The 25,529-nt window shown below is 38.8% G+C and overlaps 3 pseudogenes; 2 read left to right on the top strand and 1 right to left on the bottom strand.

Moving 5' to 3' along the window:
- Positions 1 to 17,809: 17,809 nt before the first annotated feature.
- On the bottom strand, positions 17,810 to 20,257 carry LOC149217769 (nuclear pore complex protein NUP107 pseudogene; annotated as a pseudogene).
- Positions 20,258 to 20,283: 26 nt separating this feature from the next.
- On the top strand, positions 20,284 to 22,431 carry LOC149217768 (uncharacterized; annotated as a pseudogene).
- Positions 22,432 to 22,520: 89 nt separating this feature from the next.
- On the top strand, positions 22,521 to 24,512 carry LOC149217767 (uncharacterized; annotated as a pseudogene).
- The last annotated feature ends 1,017 nt before the right edge of the window (positions 24,513 to 25,529 follow it).

Raw genomic sequence — 25,529 nt, 5'->3', positions numbered from 1 at the left:
TTTTCAAACATCTGGAATAGAGGAAGCATGTCAAAGAAAAAGGATGTCAGTGGATCAACAACGACACTCAAGGACTTCCATGGTTGTTCCATGGCATTGAGTGAGTTCATTCTTAATTCTTTTCTAGGCTTTGCTTTTTGTATTATTATACTTTTCATTTCATCTTCTTTAAATGTATGTGAAATGATTTACAATGAAATTTGTTGGCTTAGAAATGGTTCGAAACTCACTGGATGACATGTGTAAATATTAGGGAAAATGGCCTGATAAGGGAACCCATACACAAGTCATTGGAAGAAGAAAAATTATCTTTACAGTCTATTGTTATGGTCATTGTTATTTATCATGTTAGGGTTTGATTTGAGTTTTCTATAGCTCCTTTGTTTGTAGAGTTTTAAAGGGTGCAAATAGGAGCGTCCACAGAAGAAAAACAGTGGAAATCAGTCACAAGAGCATAAAGATAAGTGACATCCATTAAAAATCCTCATGAAAAGTGCTTTGATTAATCTGGAAAGAATGATGATAAATACAGTAAATACCAAATGAAATCTCATGCATACATCCCTTAAGAAAATTGGTTTGTATTAGCAAAAAGTAGTAGTGTTTCATGGGGACTAGAGAGTGCCCCCAATGTTTCCCATGTCCCTGGGATGGGCCTGTGCTTTGGAAATACCTCCAATCAAAATGAACAACCTTCCCAAAATAGGCACCAATTGGTCACATGACTTCCTCAAAAACTGGAAGTAATCTGCAATATTAAATAACCAATCTCATGAAGGCTCCTCAGTGCTCATTAAAAGCTCTGAAATTAACCCTCTAAAGACAATAGACCCTTAATACCAGCATGTAACATCCAAAACAAGGTGTGTATGTTCTAAAAAGATGAAACAAACCTCATGATTGATTGCTCCTCTACATGACAAATAGGTCACCAAAAGGATTTGATAAGGACATAAATATGCATCTGGACTCTGGAGATAAGTGCCTATATTGGGGAAAAATAAACCATCATAGTTTCTTAAAGAAGGTCCCATGAAAACGACCTCTTCCTTATCAGAATTTTTCTTGAAAAGAGTAACTAGAAGGAAGTTTCTTGGCGAGCAAGGGAGTGCCCCTTTCCAATCTAGATTTAACACTAAAACAAGTCCAACAAGATTAAGATTTCTTGTACAACAAGAAAGTACTCATTGATATAAAATCCTAGAAACTCGATATTCAACTAGTTGAGCATCATTATAAGGAACAAGGTTTTTAATTTTTAGCCTCAAAATGTTCTTTTTAATTGGAGTCTACCTTTCTAATTGAATTCCCCTTCACTGTTGATGGCAAAACAACCTTTATTTCCAACTACTCCTCCAACTACACAATAATCAAGATTCCGTAGTGCACCTAGGGCTCTTGGACTACCTGTCACATCAGAAGAAACTGCAGAATATCAATCTAAATATCAGAGTGCAGTAGTAGTGTTTGTAGTTTCTCCTTTAATCCCACAATCTACTGAATTTTCTGCATTTGAACGTCTTTCAACATGCTCAAATGTATCATCCCCAAAACCTAATCATTCTCAAGAGCCACCATCCCCTACACCAACACTACCTCTAGGAAGACAAGGTTTGCCTCCACTCCCTCCCTCCCACTTCTCCTCCTCTTAGTGGTATGGGACATCCAACTTCTCCTCCTCCTCCTCCTCCTCCTCCAAGTAAGGGAGCACCATCCCCACCACCTCCTCCTCCTCCACTAGTTGGGGTTCACGTAACTCCACCCACTCCTCCTCCTCTTGTAGATAAAGGGGTTCCAACTCCGCCTCCACCTCCACATCCTCCTTTTTGGGCTAAGGGGGCTCCACCTCCTCTTCTGGGGTAAGAGAGCGCCACCTCCGCCTCCCCCTCCTCCTGGGGGTAAAGGGGGCCCATCTCAGCCTCTTCCTCCTCCTAGGGGTAACAGGGCCTCGCCTCCACCTCCACCTCCTCCAAGTGGTGAAGGAGCTCCACCACCTATAGGTAGTCGAGGATCCCCCCCTCCTCCACCTTCTATTGGGGTTCATGGAGGTCAACCTGTACAATAAAAATTTCTAGCTGGGAAAGCACTAGTTAATGCTTCGACTCCTCCTAAACTCAGTATCCAAGGGAAGGGAACCAACACAATGTCTAGAATGGGGGTAAAGAGTGTAGGATTTGCAACTAGAGTTGGATCAACACCTTCCACAACACCAAGAAGAATAACTTTGAAACCACTGCATTTGGGGAAGTGAAAAAGGCAATGTCAAGCAACTTATGGGCGGATGTGTATGATGAAGAAAATAGGTAGTTTCACTCAGATTGTGCAAATTGAGATTCTACCATCTTGCAGCAAACTTTTTCACCCAAATTGTTCATCCATTTCAAGCCATTAGAAACATATGTAATTTGAATGTTTCCTGCATGTATTTTCACGGCACCTGAGTTTGACATCTCAGAAATTGAGTGTCTTTTTTTCCACCACATTACCGACTTCATGTCATAGTGGTTCAGGGGATAAATAAATTGGGTGTCGAGCTTCACTTGGGTCAAAAGTGGATAGAGTAAATCTAGTAATGGATTTTTTCATTTACTAGGAAGTTTTGTAGAGTTCAATTTCTATTGTGTTATCTTGTGCCAATTCCACATTCCCAAATTAAAGGATATTGTTATAGTTTTTTATTTTTATTTTTTATTTTTACAGAAACGGGTAGTGGATATATTAGAAACTTGGCCTTAATGCCAAAGAGTAGATTACAAAACGTGAGTCTAATTCCAGAAGTGTTGTACAACCTTGCAAGACCGTGACATTTATGTTTAGCTCACATCTCTATTTAGCTGCTATTATGCAGTCAATTTCCGAGATTTTCCCAAGATTCTGGATATAAACAAATTGATTTAATAGTAGGCAATAAAACATGACAACTTTCTAAATTAAGGAATCGGTTCCCATATTTCTTGTTCACCTCTGAGCAGGGCTCCAACCGTAAGAAGAGCTGCTTTGTTAGCTTCGGTGTCTGCCTCCTTATTATTGGCTCTCAACACGTGATAGAAATTCAAATTTTGGAAAGAGTCTCCAAGGTTTGTAATTCTGTGAATCAGCCTTACTAGCCTTAGGTCCATTGGCTTAGAATGAGTCACCATAGTGTTAATGATAACCTAAGAGTCTCTAATAACATTAGCCTCCCTGATGTTTAGCACTTTCAGAATCTTGAGTCCTTGGAAAAGAGCTAAAGCCTTAGCTTGAATGCTGGAAGCGATGCCCAAACCCTAGGCAAAACTGTGGATCCTAAAGCCAGCTGGTTTGAAAATGACTCCTCCAGCTTTAGCTCTTCCAGGATTTCCCTTTGCAGCCCCATCAAAAAATAGAAAGTGTCTCTGATGGTTTGCAATCCATCCCTGGAACTCTTCTGCTGTAGCCCTTATTTGCCATACTTTTGGGAGGGAGATACTCTTTGCAATTTTTTGGAACTGAAGATCGAGAGAGGAACCCCAATTTATATCTTGCTGGCTGAGACTTAAGTCATCTTTATGGTCTCTCAGGCACTCTTTTAACTGGCATTTAATTTTAACTACCACTAGCTTGGCGTCTTGTTCGCAGTTTTTGAAAATCCTTCTGTTTCGCTCAAGCCAAACCTGCCAACAGATAATTTTAGGGAGAAAAGACCAAGCAGCTCTGATAATTTTGTTTTTTGGAGGAGGACCAGGATACCTTTGTAGCCATTTATCAAAAAAATCAGGAATGAAGGAAGGCAAGGCGAAGCTGGAACTCAAAGGTTCTAGTAGCTCGATCCAAATCTGCAAAGTGAAGGAACATTCAAGCATTAGATGAGAAACGCTTTCCTGGTTTACCTTGCAAAGTTTGCACCTTGAAGGGCCGTGGAAACCTCGCTTCTGAAGATTATCGTCTGTCAAAATTTTGGAGTGGCATAACAGCGAGTTGAAGAAGTCGATTTTTGGTAAGGAGGGATAATGCCATATCCCTTTCCACGGCTCTGGATTCGTGGCCACATGGGGGCGCTCACACAGCTTGGCGTATCCTTGAGCAACGGAATAACCACCAGCCTACACACCCCAAACTCTTGAATCCCTGCTTCGCATCCGCGTTGGAGCAAATCCGTGAAGCTTGGAGAGCAGGACCTCTCGTTCCATAGACAAATCTGGGGGCATTTCAAGGTTCCAGCCAGCCCAACGTGAGTCTTGCTAGACTGAAATGTCCCACAGGGAACGCAATCCAGCATCGTTCATCCATCTGCGCATCGCTTAGAGAGAGCGACAGTCTCCCAGCGGCTCATTGTTCATAATTTTGTCTGTCCAAAGGTTGATCCTTTTTCCATTGCCGGGAACCCAAAAGGCATGAGCATTAATAAGTGGAAAGGCTTTGTTGCAGAGCTTCAGAAAGGGCGAATTAGGGAGCAGCAGAGGGTGATCTAGACAGCGGGAGCGCTAGCCTTTGAAGTATTTTTTCCAAAGAGCTAATTGTGCCCAGCCAGGGTTAGGTGCAATAATTCTCCAGATGAGCTTAGCTCCCATTGCAATATTATGATATCCAAGATTTTTAAAGTTCAAGCCTCCTTCCAAGAGCGGTTTGGAGATGGATTCCCAGTTGACTAACAAAATCTTATTCTCATTTTGCTTGCCCCCCTTCCAATTTTTTTTTCGAATGATCTCCTCCATTTTTCTGAGGATGCCAGTGGGGGCGAGAAGGACAGAAAACTGAAATAAGGGAAGACTGTTAACGACTGATTTTATGAGAACAGATTTACCAGCAATGTCAAGCTAGGAAAAGCCCCAGGCAAGCATTTTGATCTTGAATTTCTCCAATTGAGGGAGCCAATCTCTGCTGAAGGCTCTTTTAAGAAATACAGGTAGGCCTAAGTACTTGAAGGAAGTCTAGTTTGAGGAGGCTGCGAAACCAAAGGTTCTGGAAATGGAATTGAGCAAGCTGGAAGTGGTGTTCCAGCAATAGATATGGCATTTGCCATTGTTTAGTCTGCTTCCCGAAACCAAACAAAATTCGTCCAGAACTCCTTTAAATCTGGAGGCTATAAGCACAGAGGCAGCTCCCAATAACAAGTTGTCATCCACAAAGAGGGCATGATTTATGTTTTTAACACCTCTTGCTATACAAAGCCCAGCAATTTCCTGATCCATCATTTTTTTTGTCTAAATAAAAACTGAGGACAGAGGCTTGAAGAACAAATAGAAGGGGTGAGAGAGGGCACCCTTGCCTGAGCCCTCTCGTGGCTTTGAAGAAGTCAACAGCTTTTCCATTTACTATTGGAGCAATCCAAGGCTCCGAAATGTAGGCCCGGATCCAATTTATAAATTTCTCCCCAAATCCAAGCTTATGTAAGACTTTCAGCAGAAAATTATGCTTAACTCTATCAAAAGCATTTGCTAAATCAAGTTTGACAACCATACCTTTTTCATTGCGACTCAGGCTTGAGTGAATTGCCTCTTGGACCAGAATGAAATTGTCCACTATCTGTCTACCTTGAATGAATCCTCCTTGGCTTTCCGGAATGACTTTGGGGAGGATGAGCTTGAGTATGTTAGCGATGACTTTGGTAATTAGTTTGTAGCCAATATTACATAGCGAAATCAGGTGAAACCTGTTGAAGGTGTTGGCTCCTTTCTCTTTGGGGATGAGAGCAAGAAAAGCAGAGTTCGTGCTGCCTCCGATTTTCTGGCAAGCTTGGGACTTAATAACCATTTTGTACAAATCTTTTTCCACAATCGACTAGCAAGATTGGAGAAATCTGGCTGAAAAGCCATCCGGCCCAGGGGCTTTGTCTGGGTCCATGGCAAAGAGGGCATCCTTGACTTCGTTCTTGGTGACTTTAGCTTCAAGAAGGTGATTCATTTCATCAGTAATCAGGGAGGGGACCACGTCCATCATATCAGAGTTTTGATCCAAATTTATATCTTCACTATACAGGTTTTTAAAGTGAAGGGAGGCAGATTTTTTGATGCTTGCGTTGTCTTTGTGAATGATGGGGCCATCTTTGATTTCAGAAATGGAGTTGGAACATTTCCTTGCCTGAGCTTGTTTGTGGAAGAAGGAAGAGTTCCTGTCACCTGCTTTGAGCCAAAGGCTACGAGACTTAAGTCTCCAGTACTCTTCCTCAGCTAGACAAGCCTTGTGATAGTTTTGCTGGAGCTGGGCTTCTTTGTCTAGAATCTCTTTTGTTATGTCAGCTGTTTCAGCATGGAGATGATGATTTTCCAGAGTGCATTGGAGTTTTTTTCCTTTCATTGGCTGGATTGGGCAGAGATTTGGCCCAAATTTTCAAAGCCCTTTTCACTCTTCTGAGCTTCTCCTCCCAGACGAAAAAGGGTGAGCCTTTGACCAGCTGCATCCAGATGCCCTTAACTAATTGCATGAAGTCTGATTCCTTAGCCCAAAGCGGGCTAAATCTGAAGGGAATTGGTCCAAGGTCAAGCTGAAACACCAGTTCCAGCTTGATGGGTTTATGATCAGAAGTGCTGCATGGGAGAATATGAACTCTAGCCTCTAATCCAAGCAGAAGAAAAGAACTTTGAAGTAAGAATTTGTCCAATCTGGCAACAATGTGGCCAGGACCAATTCTTTTATTAGACCAAGTATACTTACCAGAGATTGGCTTGATGTCTAGCAGATCCCAGTCCTGCATAAGGTCCTCTGCCCATTCCCTTGCTGGATCTCGAACAATGCTACCTCCTCTCTTGTCTGCTGATAAGAGAGTGAGGTTTAGATCTCCTGCAATGATGGTATTCTCTAGATTAACGAGAACTGCTTGGTTTCTTATGGATTCCCAACAGGCCTTTTTTCCCCAGCGTTCACAGGGATGTACACGTTGAAGAGACTAATAATCTCTTTTGAGTCTAGATGCTGCAGTTTTAAGAGCAGCCAGTGAGTGTTGAGGGTCTCAGAAATGATTGAGAATTTGCTAGCGTTCCAAAGAGTGCCCAACCCACCGGAAGCCCCACGGGCAGAGATTGCTTTCGCCTCACATTTGTTCCAGAGTTTCTTACTAGCCTGAAGGAAGACAGAGTCTTCCAGCTTGGTCTCCTAGATGAGGAGTATGTCAGGAGCTTCTGTTCTTATTAAACTTCTGATGGCTTCTTCTTTGATTTTGCTCCCCATACCTCTACAGTTCCAGGAGACTATCTTCATCATTTGTATTTCTGGTTGTCTCCCTTGGAGCCTTGGGGCTAGTTTCTCGCCATCTTTGTTTTCGATGCTAACAACTTCTCAAGGGTTGGTTGGCTGCCTTGGAGCTTATATTTGAAAGTTTCCTGCTCTCTTTTTTCCCGATCTGTTTTGCAGCGTCTTGTGGATCTCCTTATCGAAGCTTGGGATTCTCCTATTTCCCCTTCTTCCTCCGAGCCATCCGATTCATGCTCATCTTCCTCTGCTTCAACAGTATTTCCTTTGGAACTCTCAGCAAGGCTTGCCCCCTTGGGAGAAGAGGGGGTACCTTTAGAGGGTGGGGTTGATTTTTGGTTGTCTGGATCCTGTGGTTCCTCTATTTGCGAGCTTAGAGGGGCGAATTTATTTTCTTGATCCATTCTGGAAGGGGGTTGCTGAGGAGGGGCCTGGAGGGGACCTCTTCCGTTTGGACCAACCTGCTTTTGGGTTTTCCTGGCGCGCTTGACCTGGTTCCAACCTTCTTCTTTACCCTTGTCTGGTTCCACATTGGTTGGGCATCCTTTGGCGAAGTGACCGTAGACATGGCACTTTCGACATTTGAAAGGTAATTGCTCGTAATCTAGCTTTTGCAAATGAGTCCAGTTTCCTACTTTGATTTTGATGGCTTCCGGGAGACCCACCTCTAGATCTACTTCTACGCAGATATGGGCATAGTCATATTGATCTTTGTTGTTTGCCTGATCTATGAATTTCCCAAGGGCGTTTCCGATGTGCTTCAACGAGTCCCAGTTCCAACAATGCACTGGAAGGTTAGGGAGTCTAACCCACACAGGGATGCCGTGGGAACATCGACTGCAGGGTCGAAATCCGGCATCCATCTGTTGAGATACAGGCCCTAGGGGCCCATGAAATAGGGGCCATTCTGAAAGATCAGGTCCTTGTCATCCTTTGAGGTGAATTCGAAGAGGAAGAACCCTCGTCCTAAGAAGTAAGAGGTGACGCTGCTCTTGATCAGAGGAGCCCAGTTCTTGTTGACCCAGGTCTTAGTGGTCTTAGGAGAAGGCCATAGACCGGTGAACTGGCCAACGAGAGCCTGCTCAGCCAAGGAGAGGGCGACTTGAATCGGAGTCTCTGGCGGCAGGGAAATTTCAGGAATGTCTTCAAGCCTCTTGACAAACTTGGCTACTTCACTCTTTTTCTTCTGCAGCAAACCGGCCAAGAGCCGAGAGAAGGCTTTGGCAGAAGAAGGCGGGGGGGAGGGCCTGCCTGGGGCGAGCCCAGGACCTCCATGGGGGTGAGCCCGACTTACTAGCCCCGCCCAGCAGCAGACGAGCGCATAGAGACGTAGGAATTCAAGAGGGGAATGCAGGAACGACGCAGGAGGGCAGAGGGCCCAAAGCCATGGGCCGTAGAGCAGAGGGATCAAGGGCGCAGAGGCGCCGAAGTGCAGGCTAGGGCTTCATGGTAGCGCTCTAGGTCTCGATAAAAAAAAAAAAAAACCAAAAAATCTCCTTCAATATTGTTATACTTTATTGTAATGGTATTTTCTCTTTAAATTTCAACAACAAAAGTAAAAGGTAAGTATTTGGAAAAATGATGTGGAGTTATGTGTTGTTTATTCCTTGTGGCCCACATAGAAAACCTTTTTATGGTTGGATGCAAGTTGAAAGGGACCATACCTGTGAAATTGTGCTCACCAAGGTCAAGCTACAATTGCCTGATGTGGCGGGAAGATTTATGGTTAAAATAAACATATAAACTTTATTTAGTAGATATATTTTATGAAGGACAAGAATAAAGCCATTTTGTTCAAATTATTGTGTGAAATATTCTTCGTGTTGAACAATAACATGATTTTCCTTCTTGAAACATTTACATGCATAAAACATTGTTACCATTAACTGTGGGACATTACTACACAATTGAGCTTGAGAGCAAGTCATAATCATGTGATGCTTTAAATTCATCTTTCATTGGTACCAAAATTTAGATGTATTTTATTTTCAAACATCGACAACCTTAGAAAAAAACCTTAGATTAGGCATTACCAAGTTTCACTGCAGTTCATGGGAATTTCTATATTTATACATGTAGCTTTAGCTACCTATCATAATTATTTTATTTTACAAACCAACCTTGTTTGTGATTTTATAAAATTTCTCTCATTCTCTTTCAACAAGATGGATTAGAGAAAGTGATGGATGATCCCTTCAGCAAATGGTACATACTACACATAATTTTTTCTTCTTTCCTACACTTTATTGGAATTTTCTTGATTTCTAACCACTATCTTTGGACTACAGAGTGCAATTCTAGCTCTAGATGATTCAGTTTTAGATGTTGACCAAGTGGAGAACCTTATAAATTTTTCCCAACAAAGGAAAACATGGAATTGTTGAAGTTAGGAAGGATTCAGCAAGGGTGCTATTTTATGTTGTTTTTGAGTGATGCTTTTTTTGGCATCAAACTATGATGCTTTCTCAATGGTTATTGTTTTAGCTGAAATTTTGCATACTATAATATAACACACTTATAGGTTTCAATATTGTGAATGAAACTTGGTGATTTTTAAATATTCATTGCTATTCTGGTGACAAACAAAACCTTTTTTGTCTAGTATCAAGTTGATTGGAGGCTAGATGCACACAAAGTATGTGTTAACCTATGAGATATGGTTGAATAGTTCTAAATAGAGAGTCTACATTTTAGTGTTGGGTTGAGTATGGGCATGCTTTTCCAAAACCTTTTGGTAGGTCTATTGCAGTGTCATTTCTATCTTACAGTTCTACGTTGTTCTCAGATATCTCTACAAGACACATACATTATATTGATTCATCATAGGGCCTTATAGTTATTGACATGTTATATAATAAGGATCACGTTGATCTGTCCCTTGGGACATTAGATGGAGAACAAGATTCATAAAGTTTGTGCACTACTATTCAGGGTGAAACACTTCTAGATATTGGTATCCCCTTGAAATATTGAGCTAACAATATGTTGTTTGTGACTCTATTTGTGTACTACTATTCATGGTGAAACACTTCCAGACACTGGTATCCCCTTCAACTCTTGAGCTAACAATCTATTGTTTGGAATTCTCACATCCTTTCCCTAGTTATTAAAATCTAGGAGAGAAACATCAGATACTCCATCCAGACCATTATTGACAGGACCGGTACTTGGATTACCCACAGCAGAACAAGGCCTTGATATGTTTTAATGTTTGGAAGAAAGGAAATTATAAAAAAATTAGAATCCATGATTGTGTAGTAATAAAAAACATTTAAATGTTGTCAATGGGGGCTTTCCTGGTCAATGAAAGTAGGGTGTCAGTATAGACCACCCCTGGCTAGGGTTCAAGTCTCCCCAGTGACATGTTTTCTCCTTCTGGGCCACTTGTGCTTGTGATTGTGATTGAAGTTGAGGCCACATGCATGTCCTGGGTAACTTTGGCAGAATAGATACAGTCCACTCATAGCTTCTTTATCCCAAATCTTCTAATTTAAGCATTATAAAGCTGACTACAATTTGTGATAACCCCTAGATATGGGTAGGGCACACTTGCTCAATCATGACAAAAAGAAGCCAGTATGATAAAAAAAACTGAATGTTTATATGTGGGTGTATTTGTTTCTCTTTCAACATCTTCTGAGATGATTAGAAGAATTAGGTTAGAAATTAGGTATCTTTGGCTACCATGAAAGATTATAAATTTGTAAACTCTACCTTGGGACATAAGAACTAGCCTCATTATGCCACAATACAGTTTATTGGCCCCAGAGGACCTTCCAATGCTAAATTTTATCACATGATAAACATCCCCATGCACAAAATACACCATACAGAGGAGGTATCACACATAAGAGTCCACTCATTCTTTTCAAAAATAGCTTGTCGAATATCTAAGCAATTTGAAAATTGATGTTAAAACTATATTTTTTTTTTTTCCCGTAGAAAAAGTCGTAATTTCTATTAAGTCAAGAGAAATTACATTCTGTAGATGCTGAGCATATGCATACTGAGGCTGGTTGCCTCTCAGGGCCTCTGAAAGAGACTATTAATTGTTCCAAAAAAACTGAAACAGATAAACTATCATGAAAGCATTCTTCTCCCCAAACTGTTTGTCCACGCAGGGAGTTTGGAGAGGTATATATCAAAGATGATCAACAGAGAGAGATAAACACATTCAGGATTCATTTGCAGTGTAGCTGTAGCTCACTGCCCAAAAAATAACAACAAAAAGTAAATAGCTATGTTTGTCCGCCATGGTCGGTTACTGATCATATACAACAGTTTATATATAAAAGACATGAAAAAAACAGTATTTTGAGCATGTTGGGACCCCTTTCAGTTATGAGCATCCCTTTGAGCCTGGTAGTCATCAAAGGGTCTGTGATAGTGTTGAAAGAAGGTTCCATCCAGATCTTCTTGTATTAACCAGTCCGCTTCTTGCCTCTGTGCTGCTTGCTTGGAAAGGTAGTCCGCCCGAGAGTTGCGCTCCCTGTATATATGGCGACAGTCAAATAATTCAAATGCATCTGTTAGTCTGAGTGCCTCATCCAGTATGTGTCTCAAAGAGAAAGCAGTGCAAGATGATTTTCTGGTGAGCCAATTACAAACAATCTTTGAATCTCCAAACAGTTGAAGTTTTGTACAGCCTTTCTCAAGTGCAAAAAAAATGAGGTTTTTTGCAGTGGAGAGTTCAGCATAATTGTTTGTGCCTCTTCCCAGGGGAATTTGTATCATGTAATAGTGATTCTCTCTCAGATAGAGGAGTGCTCCCCCCCCACAGTTTTCCTCTTGGGCAGAGCCATCAAAGTATGCCCAGGGGAAGGATTTGTCTATGAGTTCAGGGGTTATGGTCCGAGGGGGGGGTGGAGGAGGATCTTCAGGTATGAGGGCAAGGTCTGCAAAAATGTGGGCAATAATGACCGGCCAGAGGGGAGGTTTCTGTTCAAAAATTGCACGGTTCCTAGCTATCCAGATTGACCAGCACATGAGGAGAGGGATATTCTTGTTTTTTCCAGAGTGCTGTTCCTGCCAGTTTGTCCAGGCCTCGAAGATTGTCAGGCCATGCCATTGATGGAGGGAGGGGGAGTGAGAAAGGAGAGCAGACCATTGTTCTTTTACTACCGGACAGGTGAGGAAGAGATGTTATGTATCTTCATCATTCCTTCTGCATAAATGGCACCAGAAAGGTCCATAGAAGGATCTCTTCTTCAAGTTTGCCCCCGTTGGAATTTTATTGAAGAGTATAGCCCACATGAGGAGTCTCGTTCTTGGTGCTGCCTTGAGGTGCCAAATTGCTTTCCACCATTGCTGTGCATTGTCTGGCTGAAAGGTGTGCATCAGCTGTAGGTATCCCTCCTTTGGGGAGTATGTACCATTTTTGGCTAGAGCCCAGACAATCTCGTCTTCCCCCTCTGTAATTCTGATATGAGCTTGTGTGAGAGCCTCTGTGAATGCCTCCCATTCTTGTCTCCATGGAACCGGAATATGGAGGTCTCGTGAAGTCCTCCAGGCCTGGTGGAGAAAGCTGGAGTTTTCTTGGTCTGCAATATGAGCAACATGTGTAGCACCTTGGTCCCTTAGATGTGCTAGGAGCTGTCCTGATAGTCTATGCATGTTTCCACATCCGATCCAGGGGTCAATTCCTAAGGATGTTAAAACTATATTATTTCCAAAATGATCTAATTTGATAATAGGATAGAATCACAAATCAATAAGAGGAGTAAACATCATTACTTTCCTTCTCATGAGAATGATTACTTGCTTATTGATACAAAAATAAAAGTAGGTTTACATTGGAGCCATTTTATTTCTGTCACATGTTAACAACTTACATAGAAATGTTTTGTAACATTATCTATGCTTGTCTTAAACATAAAATAATAAATTCCTATACATGAGTTGTAGTTAAAATATCTACAATACATACCCTACACACTGATACCACATCATAATACCAAATATGGCTCAAATTAATGGAAGACCTTAAGTTCTTTTCAATAATTTTGTAGTTGACTCATCATTCCGATAATGCAATTCCCATAAAAGAGCATTTTGTTATTTTGAGTTCCATACACTCATTGTTGGAAGTAAAGGTAACTTTTATTTCGTAGAAGATAAGCCATTGGCCTCATATTTTTCTGCAACAAATTGAAGCTCCCTCGTGGCAAGTTATCACTTTCCCCTCTAAAATTATCTATGTCTAGAGACCATGATGATGATGATACTCATATGGGTCTTGGAGTAGGAAACATAATGATGAGGAGAGGCATCACCATAGAAATTGGATACCCATTACATGGGAGAGTTAAGTAGGTGCCCTATTGCTAGAGGTTCTTCAATCTACTAGTGAGTGCAAAAATGATTCTTCGGGATGGATGGGAACACAATCCAAGATACAACCAAAAAAATAACAATAGTATGAGTCATAGTAATGACATTGCAGTTTCTTCCTCCCCAATAGGTGTTTTGCAAAAAATATGTGTTTCGTTGTCTGATAGCACTAGAACTGGAAGTAGTCGTAGATCACCAGCACAACCCAAAACCATCTAGTGTATCATAATCCTTGCCTAAAATTAATGGAAACCACATGACATCTCAGTTAAAATTTCTTATGGATTCGCTTGTGATTTTGTTAAGGATTATGGACGGTGAACTTGTGTATAGTTTGTTGTTTATTTGTCATCTTTTGAGTGGTTTGGTGATTTAAATCACCATTTTTGTGACTATGGTCTATTTAATGTAAGGTTTTGGAAATGTACTAATTTTGTGCTTGTTGGTGTAGATATTACTCACCTAGACCTAAGTTTATACTGAGAAAAGTAGCAGGGGAGGACAACTACTATGAATGCATATTGAAATTGCCACAAAATGCACCTTTTCAGGAGGTCATTAGTTCTCCAAATGAGAAACTTTCTTCTGTCAGGCAACTTGTATGCTTGGAGGCATGCAAAAGGTTGCATGAAGTTGGAGCCCTTGATGAACATTTACAACCTGTTACTAAAGAATTGTTAGAAGAGGAAGAAATAACAAATTCAGAGATGAAACAAGGTACCAATGCAGGTATAGTTTTACTCAAGCGTCAAATGAAGCAGTTTTCCTGTTTACTTGCAATGCATTAGACACATGAAAATGCCATTTCCATATCATTGTAGATTAAAATTAGTGTAAAGTGAAATTATTCTTTACAACTAGTATGGTAAAGTAATGCCATTGCAATCAAACTATCATGCCTCCTACAAAGCTTCACAGGAATTGAATGGCACTATACATATTGACCCAAAGTATCCAAACTAGAAAATTGCAAAACAAGAGAGTAACCAATGTTTCCATCATCCACATTTTCTTTCTCTGAGTCACTTAGAACTATTAGTTTATAATCTTTTTTAAGTTCAAAACAAACATGCTTGGAAGTATTTTCTGAAAGGGAGAGTCAAAACCTAACATATTTATTTGTTGAAAAGTTGAGTTTTATACTTGGATATTCCACATATCTATTTGCATCAGTTACATTGTGGTTGCCGGATGGCACAAATTTTAATAAGCTCATGTACCTTTTCTACTATTCAATGATTCTTGCCTATGGTATCTACTTTCTGATTAGATGCCCCTATGTCTCCATAGCATATATCCTCCTCATGGACCTTATCATCATCATGCCTGGAAACATTTTTTTCGTCTTTGTATGGGCACTGACTTTCTATTGGTTTTCCTGTCCAACTACAACTTGATCCTCTAGACGTGTAAGCTTTTGTGTGTAAGCATCAAAAAAATTATTTTTCATTATTTAATTCAAACTACCAGCAACCGAGGAGCTACAAGAATCAACACCATCTTTGATATGAACCTAAATAGTCTTATTATCTCCGAATATTTTCCCAATCACAATGACCAGTAGAATCTGTTGTATGAAGTAACCAGTTACTGATAAATATTAGTGAATTGGATAGTCTTTTTCCTGGCTTGTTTAAGATGAGATTTGAAATGGTCAATCATGATCCTCTGGATGTGGAGAACAATCTAGATCATCATCTCTCACTTATTTTGGAAACCTTCTTGCAGTTTGTTCATGATGTGGTTTTAGATTATTCCATTTTTGAGAACATACGCACATTTATTCTTGTTTATTTATTAGACATCTTGGATGGAAGAATGTGGAGGTATGAGAGAGAAAATATTATTTAGAAGCTTCCTTTGGTTTAAAATCCTAAGGTTATTATTAATGTTTTGTGATTTTCTTGGGACAGTGGATCACAGAACTATAAGAACTTCATTGGGAACAAACAAGTCAGGGTTGTAGACTCAACGTCTACTGCTTTTCCCTTTAACCTTCGCTCACAACATTTTTCCTTAATTGGTGAGTGAAGCAAGGAGAATCAACTAAGTGTTATATTTCCATAGATAGGTCATTGGCTAGAGGATCTAATATCTATTGCAAGTTTTTTGCATGCATAAGGAATACAAACAAGGCCCAGGGAGGATAAGTCGTGATCAACTGCTAGTAAGGATGGGCTCGGAGTAAATGATGCAGAGTCTGCAAGTGTCATGAAGAAGATGCGCTCTTTAGAGATCTATTTTCAGAGGTTGGTAAGCAAGTAGCTACGTCTGACGAACATGAACAACCCTGCACTACGAATGACAGTGTTTCTAACTCCAATATACATTTATAAGGAGTTGTTTAAGTGCTTATATTTCTTAAAGAGTCCATTTTTTCTCTAGATTGGCATTCTTCTATCTATAAAGAAGCTTGTCACCAACTTAATAAAGAGCATGTCAATGCTCTTTTACAAATGTTACAGTCACAACTTTCAGTTTTTGATGAAAGAATGCAGGGGGTTGGTGCTTCAGATGTTCCTTAAGAAAAAACACTTCCTTGAACGTTTTGACAAAGCATGCCTTAACCTGTTACATGAACTTGTTATGAGGCACGCCTTATGCAACAAACTTGAAGAACACTTAGTAAATGAAGTTCTGAAGGTAGAGGATGGGAGGTTTGTTTATATTGATGATGATCTTCTTCTTGTAGCTTGCATTCTTATTATAAGGAAATCCACATGGTTTAGTTTGGGTGATGACTCTTTGAGATTTAAAATCTACAGAGGCTACACAGCTTCTATTGTTGAGAAAGTGAAAGCTACATATTTAGTGTGCTTAAATATGCAACAAGTATTTTCAATTATTCCATCCCTATTTCAATTGGAAGTTCTTCTTGTGGCTTTTCATTTTTGGAATGTGGTTGAAAAATTAAAAATGGCAGAGTTTCTAACCTCAGTAATGTAAGTTGTCCTCCATTGGAACTCAACATCCTACAATTAGTTTGCTGGTCTCTAATCATTTCAAGATTGATGTTGATTCTCCGGCATATGATTCGCCTCTTTGCTACCTTCCCATCATGGCTCATATTCAATATAAGAAATAAGTTAATACGTATCACACAAGGAGGCACCTTTCGACTACACACAAGAACAAGATGCTTGGAATCATGGGTATCTCATATGGTACAAAGAATTATAAATGTGAATGAGGGAGTCACAGAAGAGCTTTGTTTTTAATCCTAAACTATGAAAAAAATTCAATGAAATTACAAATTTTACTGCATTTTAACTACATGTAAATCTTTGTGTTTGCAAACCACAAAGACATGCACAGTTTGTTAATTCCTATTTTTCTTGGATTTCAAAAAGAAAAAGTACGTTTCCTTAGATCAGTTCAATCTCAATGCATATATAGCTTGTCTTTAGTGGCTTAGAAAGTCTTCTCAATTGATGCCATGTACATAGCGTATAATAATTTGGCTTGTCTTTTTATGTTTAGCATGTTAAACTATCTTTGCAATATATGATGTTATGGGAAAATGAATATTTGATATTTGTAAATTATAATGTTTTTGAAACAAGTCCTAATCGACTTTGGCCTTAGTTTCACATCTACATTGCCAGAAGATAAGGTTGTAGATTTATATGTTTTAGAGAAAGTGTTGTTGTCAATGCATTCTTCTAGTAGGAATGTTGTAAGTTGGCATTGTTGTTAACTCTTAACTCTGGTATATGCTTGTCTTTTAATGCCAATAAGCTATTTTGATTATTTTTGTTATGACTTGGGGTGGCTTATTACTTACTGATATTTTATTCCACTCGATTGCAGTTGGGAAGAGTACTTGCTTCTTAAATAAAATCATCAAAGCAATGGTCAGCTATGCTGAATAAACCAGGCCAAGTTAAATCTGAGTTCCTGGAATTTCTTGCAACTGTATCTATTATTTGGTCAACACATAATTTCTTATCCCAGTGAAGAACTGTATTCATGAATTTATGTTTTCGCTTGCCTCCTTATTCCAAATTCAAATATTTGTTAGGTGGATTATATTTGGTGACTGTTCCTGGAATTTGTTGCAATTGTATCTATCATTTTGCATAACGAATAAAGATGATATTCTTCTTCTTAGGAACCACATTCTTAGGTTATTCCATTCCTGACTTCTATATGTATAAATATCGACAAAAATATTGTGAACCCTACATATGTGCCATTAACTAAGGCGCATCTATGATATTTTGATGTCCATTTTATTAATCATTTTCTTACCATATAACATGCAGTTGTGCATTGTGCTTGCAAGGATCAACACAAATTAGCACTTGTGAAATAGATATCTATTATCTATTATCTACACAGATAGAAAAGTGAATTCCCAGGATAGTATATTGCTATGCTGCAATGCCTGTGCACGCAATTCAGCCTTGATAAGCTCAGAATCATAAATTGTTGAGGGTGGGGTGAAACAAAGCCACTGCACAGTGTTTGCTTTCTAAACACTCTCCAGTCGGTGATGCTCTCCACCATCTTCCATCTTAACACGCCGGGCAGCAGGTTTCACCACCCGAGACCTACTAAGTACCCTTTCAAGGATATATAAAACAGAGCCTTTTGAAGGATGACCCGGCTCCATTGCCGATTGAAATATTTTCTACTTATCGTATACACTGTCATTTAGCTTCAACTCCATCATGTGCGCATACAGCTGCACACATAGATGAGGTGCAAGGTGTGAAGCATACACACCAACAAGTTCTTCACGCCTCCTAAGAAAAGAAATATTGTAGACATATTAAGTATCAGATCAAGAACAATCTGAATCTTATCCTTAGCATCTTCTTATAAATTGTCATTAGAAGGGCTAGCAACACCAAGCAGATGTGCCCCAAATCGGATCATTTGTGGATGACCATGAGGCCTGGAGACATTGTTATCATTTGGTGGAGCAATCCATGCCCATAGCAGGTCCAAAAGATGCGCCAGATCCCCTAACATAAGAGCTATCTGAATTTGTCGATGTTGCTCTTTGCATCCTCGACATACTGCCTCATGAACTAGATCCCCTGAATGAAGCTTATGAAATAGTGCGTTAAGATCACGAGGTTGTTTGTAAATGACTTGTGGTGGCCACATATCAGGTATTAATAAGCCTGGCATATTGGAATCACCTATTGGGTTGGGTCATTCCTATCCAATTTGGATTGCTGGATACTGCTCCAAATCGACTTGAATGTCAAGCCATGACTTAACCATAGCCCAACATGCGGACTCCCAATCCAAATAGGCAACAACCGTTTCAAATTGCTACACTGAGCAGCAAAGAGAGCTGCCTCATATCTTAAGCTTCTTGTTCAGCCATTTGTTCAGAAGCACAAAATGAAGCCCATTTCCATAGCCTTAGTTGGTAACTCAACCCACTTGAAAGTGAAATGGCTTGTCATTGTATGTTTAGTGGATCGTAATGCTTCTACTGAAGGACAAGGATCAAAGCCCATATAAAGTACCTGCCTTCCAAGCCAAGCCAGCAGAACGACAAAGCTCACATGCCTCTCTTAGCCTTCCCGCTTTGATGTTATAAGAACCCAAACATCTTCCAATAAGGCTTGTTATTGTTTCTGGTCTTCTGGATGAAGTCTAGTTTGTTCACATGTCATAGCATCAAAGTCCAAGTGAAAAACAAGCGTGGAATTACTAAACCTTTTCTTTCCTCAATATTAGTTTTGTTATGTTTGACACCAAAACCTTACTTGTGGAGGTGATAACCAGATACCATCCTTTTTCCTGCTTGTCTGAATCAATAGGTTTCGATGCAAGACCTGAAAGCAATTGGAGAATCCGAAGACACAATTGAGCAGTGACATCCGTAATAACAAAAGAAAATGCCTCCTGTTGTGAGGTTGATGGTGACACAAGGATATATGTAATCAGCACCTTTTCAAAACAAATACCAAAGAAGTGACCATGTTGCAGATTCAGAAAAGCACATTGGAGCAGTCTGAGCATCAAACGATCTTCAAGAACTCTATGCCTGCCAGTAGCCTCCTTTCTAACAAGCTCCGAGACCCAAGTCTTTTCAAAATGCAACTTGAAAGAAACTCCTAGAAAGGGTATTAGGTCTTGACATTAGGAAGGTTCAATTATAGGAGGTATTAGATTATTTAGTATTAGGTGGGTTAGGTTTGAGGTACTATGAGATACATAGTCAGTTCCACCGCTTGTTCAGAGAGTCTCAGGACAGATATGGATGCTGGAAAAAAGGCTGATAATGACCCAATCAATCTTTCCGTCAGGCTGGCATTAATGGAAAGGAAGGCAAGCCCAAGGTAGCATTGTCCTTCATTAATTGGACTGAGATTAGTTGTTGGACCATCCTTTCCAGTCGAGAGAGATGTTGGCTAAATGGAAGGAAGGAAGTTATCAAGGTTTCAAGGAAGTGAGCTCTCAAGGAAGGGCTCTTGTGGCTTGTAACCAGGCCTTGTCCATTTGCATCTTATGGTTGAGGTCATTAAAGTCATTAAATTGTTTTCCATTTACTAAATTCATATTATTGGATATGGGCATGTGGATGAAAAGATCCATGCCCATTTTCATCTTGAGCGGCTTACTCCTTCTTGTCTTCTATTAATTTTCACATCACTATCTGTTCTCTTGGGAAGATAGGTAGTGATATTCGACCACCTATTTCTGAAGAGACTCTGCACCTAGATAATGGTCTCTTGTTCTTGCAAACTGAATTTGTCCCAAATGATATTTGATCCGACAAAATTTAGCCAACAGATACGATGGGTTTTCTTTCCATGTCGTAATCCAATAGACAAATTACTCATGGAGATTGAATGTGAGGAGAAACAGTTTCAATCAGGGCAGTTGGTGAAGAAAGGTGCCAAGGCTGTGAGTGAAATTAGATGGTTGTCTTATTGTTTCCTTGAGTTTTTCTATGGTGTTGGATGTCTGTATTATTTTCTATTTCAGAGTCTAACTATCTTTATGTAGAGAATATTTGAATGCAACTTTCTGGGAAGGAGGGCCACTATTGAAGAGTGTTTCTCCAAGAAGTACAGGCATCCCATTTTGGATTCAACGTTGACCTTGAAATGTCGTTATGGGCTCAATGTATGAGACAAATTAGTTTTGTTTTTGTTTTATCTTTACTTCATGGCTATAAGAAGATAGATTATTATGCATGTTGCATAAGGTGGTTGTGAGTGGGATCCTTATAAAAATGTGATTCTAGGAAGCAGATTGCATGGCAAAGGCTAGAAAGATTGAAGTTTAAACTCCCACTCTTTTTGCCCTCGATTCTGAGATTCACACCCTTATATTTGAATATATAAAGGGTCTATCTATGAAAGAGGTGTTTTTGCAATCAGGATGAATTCCTGGCTATGGTATGTTTTTCTAGTCATATTGAAATGCAATATGATCTATTACGTGAATTTAAAGATAGTCATTGCTAGCTTGGTATAATAATTTTTAATTTGATTTAGCTCCAATTTACTTGGTCTTCCTTTGATCACCTATGCCAGTAATTTTATGTTTGTCTTAGCTAAACAAGAAAGATCTTTGATTTATTTGTAACTGCAGAGGAACAAATATTAGGTATTGCTTAAGAGATTGGCATAGTTGTTGAACTTTTACATGATGGAGGTTTGGTGCATGGTGATCTGACAACATCAAATATGATAATACATCAAGATTCCAAACAATTGGTATGAAGTTATTTTCAATGATGCATTTTTCCAATCTGAATACATTGATTGGAAAAATATTACCCTTGGTCGGTTGTAGGATTTGTTTTTTATCCTGAACTATGAAAATTGTTTAATAGAATTATCAATTTTACTGCATTTTAACTACATGTAAATCTTTGTGTTTGCAAACTACAAAGACATGCACAGTTTGTTAATTCCTATTTTTCTTGGATTTCTAAAAGAAAAAGTAAGTTTCCTTAGATCTGTTCATTCTCAATGCATATAAAACTTGCCTTTAGTGGCTTGGAAAGTCTTCTCAATTGATGCCATGTACATAGCACATAATAATTTGGCTTGTCTTTTACGTTTAGCATTTTAAACTATTTTTGAAATATATGATGTTATGGAAAAATGGATATTTTATATTTTTAATTATAACGTTTTTAAAACAGGTCCTGATCGAATTTGGCCTTGGTTTCGAATCTACATTGCCAGAAGATAAGGTTGTATATTTATATGTCTTAGAGAGAGCGTTATTGTCAATGCATTCTTCTAGTACGGATGTTGTAAGTTGGCATTGTTGGTAACTCTTAACTCTGGCATATGCTTGTCTTTTAATGTGAATAAGATATTGTTCTTAATTTTTTTATGACTTGGGGTAGCTTATTACTAACTAATATTTTATTCCACTGGATTACAGTTGGAAAGAGTACTTTCTTCTTACAAAAAATCATCAAAGCAATGGTCAACTGCGTTGAATAAACTAGGTCAAGGTAAATCCAAGTTCCTGGAATTTGTTGCAATTGTATCTATTATTTCGTCAGCACATAATTTCTTATCCCAGTGAAGGACTGTATTCATGAATTTATTTTTTCACTTGCCTCCTTATTCCAAATTTAAATATTTGTTAGTTGGATTGTACTCGGTGACTGTCAAGTTCTCCTTGTTGTCTTTGGTATTGAAAACTCCTTGTTGTCTTTGGTATTGAAAACTCTTTATTTCTCATCATTGCAATTTAATATAGTTCTTGGAATTTGTTGAAATTTATCTATCATTTGGCACAATGAATAAAGATGATATTCTTCTTCTTAGGGACCACATTCTTAGGTTATTCCATTCTTGAATTCCATATGTATAAATATCAACAAAACTTTTGTGAACCCTACATATGTGCAAACAACTAAGGCCCATCTATGATCTTTTGATGTCCATTTTATTAATCATTTTCTTACCATATAACATGCAGTTGTGCATTGTGATTGCAGGGATTAATACAAATTAGCACTTGTAAATTAGATATCTATTATCTATCTAGCACTTCAAATCAAGGTGATTTGTATTGTCTCACAAAATATTGTAGACAAATTACTCATGGAGATTGAATGTGAGGAGAAACAGTTTCCATCAGGGCAACTGGTGAAGCATGGTGCATAGTCTGTGAGTGAAATTAGCTGGTTGTCTTATTGTTTCCTTGAGTTTTTCTAGGGTGTTGGATTTCTGTATTATTTTCTATTTCAGAGTCTAACTGTTTGTATGCAGAGAATATTTGAATGCAACTTTCTAGGAAGAAGGGCCATTATTAAAGAGTGTTTCTCCAAGAAGTAAATGCATCCCATTTTGGATTCAACTTTGACCTTGAAACGTCTTTATGGGCCCAGTGTATGAGACAAATTAGTTTGTTTCTGTTCTATCTTTACTTCATGGCTATAAGGAGATAGATTATTTTGCATAATGCCTAAGGTGGTTGTGAGTGGGATCCTTATAAAAATGTGATTCTAGGAAGCACATTACATTGCGAAGGCTAGAAATCTTGGAGTTGCGACTCCCACTCCTTTTGCCCTGGATTATAAGCTTCACACCCTTACATTTGAATATATAGAGGGTCTATCTATGAAAAAAGTGCTTTTGCAATCAGGATCACTTCCTGGCTATGGTATGTTTTTCTAATCATTTTAAAATGCAATATGATCTATCTTGTGAATTTAAGGATAGTCGTTGCTAGCTTGGAATAATCATTTTTAATTTGATTTAGCTCCAATTTATTTGGTATTCCTTTGATCCCCTATGCCGGTAATTTTATGTTTGTCTTAGCTAAACAAGAAATATCCTTGATTTCTTTGTAACTACAGAGGAACAAATAGGAGATATTGCTCAACAGATAGGCAGAGTTGTTGGACTTTTACATGATGGAGGTTTGGTGCATGGTGATCTGACAATGTCAAATATGATAATTAATCAATAACAATTGGTATGAAGTTATTTTGAATGATGCCTTTTTTCCAATTCGAATACATTGATTGGAAAAATCTTTCCCTTGGTCGGTTGTAGGCATTGTTTTTTATCCTAAACTATGAAAATTGTTTAATGAAATTACAAACTTTACTGCATTTTAACTACATGCAAATCTGTGTTTACAAACCACAAAGACATGCACAATTTGTTAATTCTATTTTTCTTGGATTTCTAAGAGAAAAATGAAGTTTCCTTAGATCTGTTCAATCTCAATGCATATACAACTTGTCTTTAGCGGCTTGGAAATTCTTCTCAGTTGATGCCAGTACATAACACATAATAATTTGGCTTGTCTTTTATGTTTAGCATGTTAAACTATCTTTGCAATATATGATGTTATGGGAAAATGAATATTTGATATTTGTAAATTATAATGTTTTTGAAACAAGTCCTGATTGACTTTGGCCTTAGTTTCACATCTAACATTGCCAGAATATAAGGTTGTAGATTTATATCTTTTAGAGAGAGTGTTGTTGTCAATGCATTCTTCTAGTAGGAATGTTGTAAGTTGGCATTGTTGTTAACTCTTAACTCTAGCATATACTTGTCTTTTAATGCCAATAAGCTATTTTTCTTATTTTTGTTATGACTTAGGGTAACTTATTACTTACTGATATTTTATTCCACTGGATTGCAGATGGAAAGAGTACTTGCTTCTTACAAAAAATCATCAAAGCAATGGTCAGCTACGCTGAATAAACTAGGTCAAGGTAAATCTAAGTTCTTGGAATTTGTTGCAATTGTATCTATTATTTGGTCAGCACATAGTTTCTTATCCCAGTGAAGGATTGTATTCATGAATTTGTGTTTTCAGTTGCCTCCTTATTCAAAATTCAAATATTTGTTAGGTGGATTGCACTTGGTGACTGTCAACTTTTCCTTGTTGTCTTTCGTATTGAAAACTCTTCATTTCTCATAATTGTTGTTGGGGCTTTCGTTTTAAATTTTGAAAGTTTTGAAAATATGAAGAGGGAAAAACAGGTGGAGGGAGCAACGGTCAAGTTTCAGCAAAGACAACTGGGAAAGGGAGCAAGACCATGGAATCATGGGACAGTTGCAGCAAAGTGTTAGGAACAAGCAGAAACAATTGAGGGGATAGACATCCGAACGAAACTGGCAATTCAAGCAACAGAGGAATAGATAAAATGAGAGACAACATGAAGAAGAAGGTTGGCATCTAAGGGAGTCTGGAACACAGAAGAACCCGATTAGAAGACAGAGTAGTGGCAGGAAGACCATGGTTGGGTTCGATCTGAAATATGGAACATTCTGTGGTCACAGTATTTTATGTATTTTCTCATGGCTTCATGTTGAATGTGTGTTGTAATGGATCTTTTGTTGAATTAATATGAATGAGTACTTGGACCAGTTGCATAGTATTATCTGTGTGTAATGTTGTGATTTATGGGCCTGCTCAAAAGTTTTTAATGTTGAAGGTCTTTCCTCATATGAATGTGATCTCTATAACGATATAATTTCATGATGAATGTATGCTTTAAGTTGTACATAGAGTAATGGTTGGGTCATCCTTGATATCCTTTTAAACCCTTCTTAGTCTCTGTCACGTTACGCCTCAGGCGAGACTCCTTATCCCTTGGGGTAGGGTGAAAATGTCGGTGTTGTCCTAGACTACAACGGTTCCTTGTTGGCCCCTTGTACCTAAACCAGGGTCTTTCCCTAATGACATTTTTGTGCCAATAAATGGTTTCTTTGTCGGGCATTGAAATCTCAAGAACTGGTTTGGAATATGGTGTAAAGGATATTTAAGAAGGAGATTCGAGATTGGTGGGATAACAGAGTAGATCGGTTTATATTAGAGCAAGCTACTTGTCGAAGCCAACCTATCAGAGGCTGTGAGTGATCAGTATGAGATCTTCTGGTGTAAGTTTTCATAAGACTTGTATAACTGGTTGAGGAGGCTGAAAGTAAAGAGTTGACTAGAAGGAGTTATGTCAGCTTGTCACGATTGGGTTCTCGCAGACCTCGCAACACTTTGACACTTGGATAGTGAGCTAACGAGGGCAGTAGACTTTTGGGTACAGACTACTGTAGAAGGGTACATAGTTGAATTTGCTGCAAAAAACTGTC

This window comes from Pinus tabuliformis, chromosome 1_1, assembly GCF_031772625.1.
Source record: "Pinus tabuliformis cultivar Carrire ecotype Pingquan chromosome 1_1, CPIR1, whole genome shotgun sequence".
Taxonomy (NCBI): Eukaryota; Viridiplantae; Streptophyta; class Pinopsida; order Pinales; family Pinaceae; genus Pinus; species Pinus tabuliformis.
Note: the sequence above shows the minus strand (reverse complement) of the source record. Positions and strands in the feature narration are given on the sequence as shown.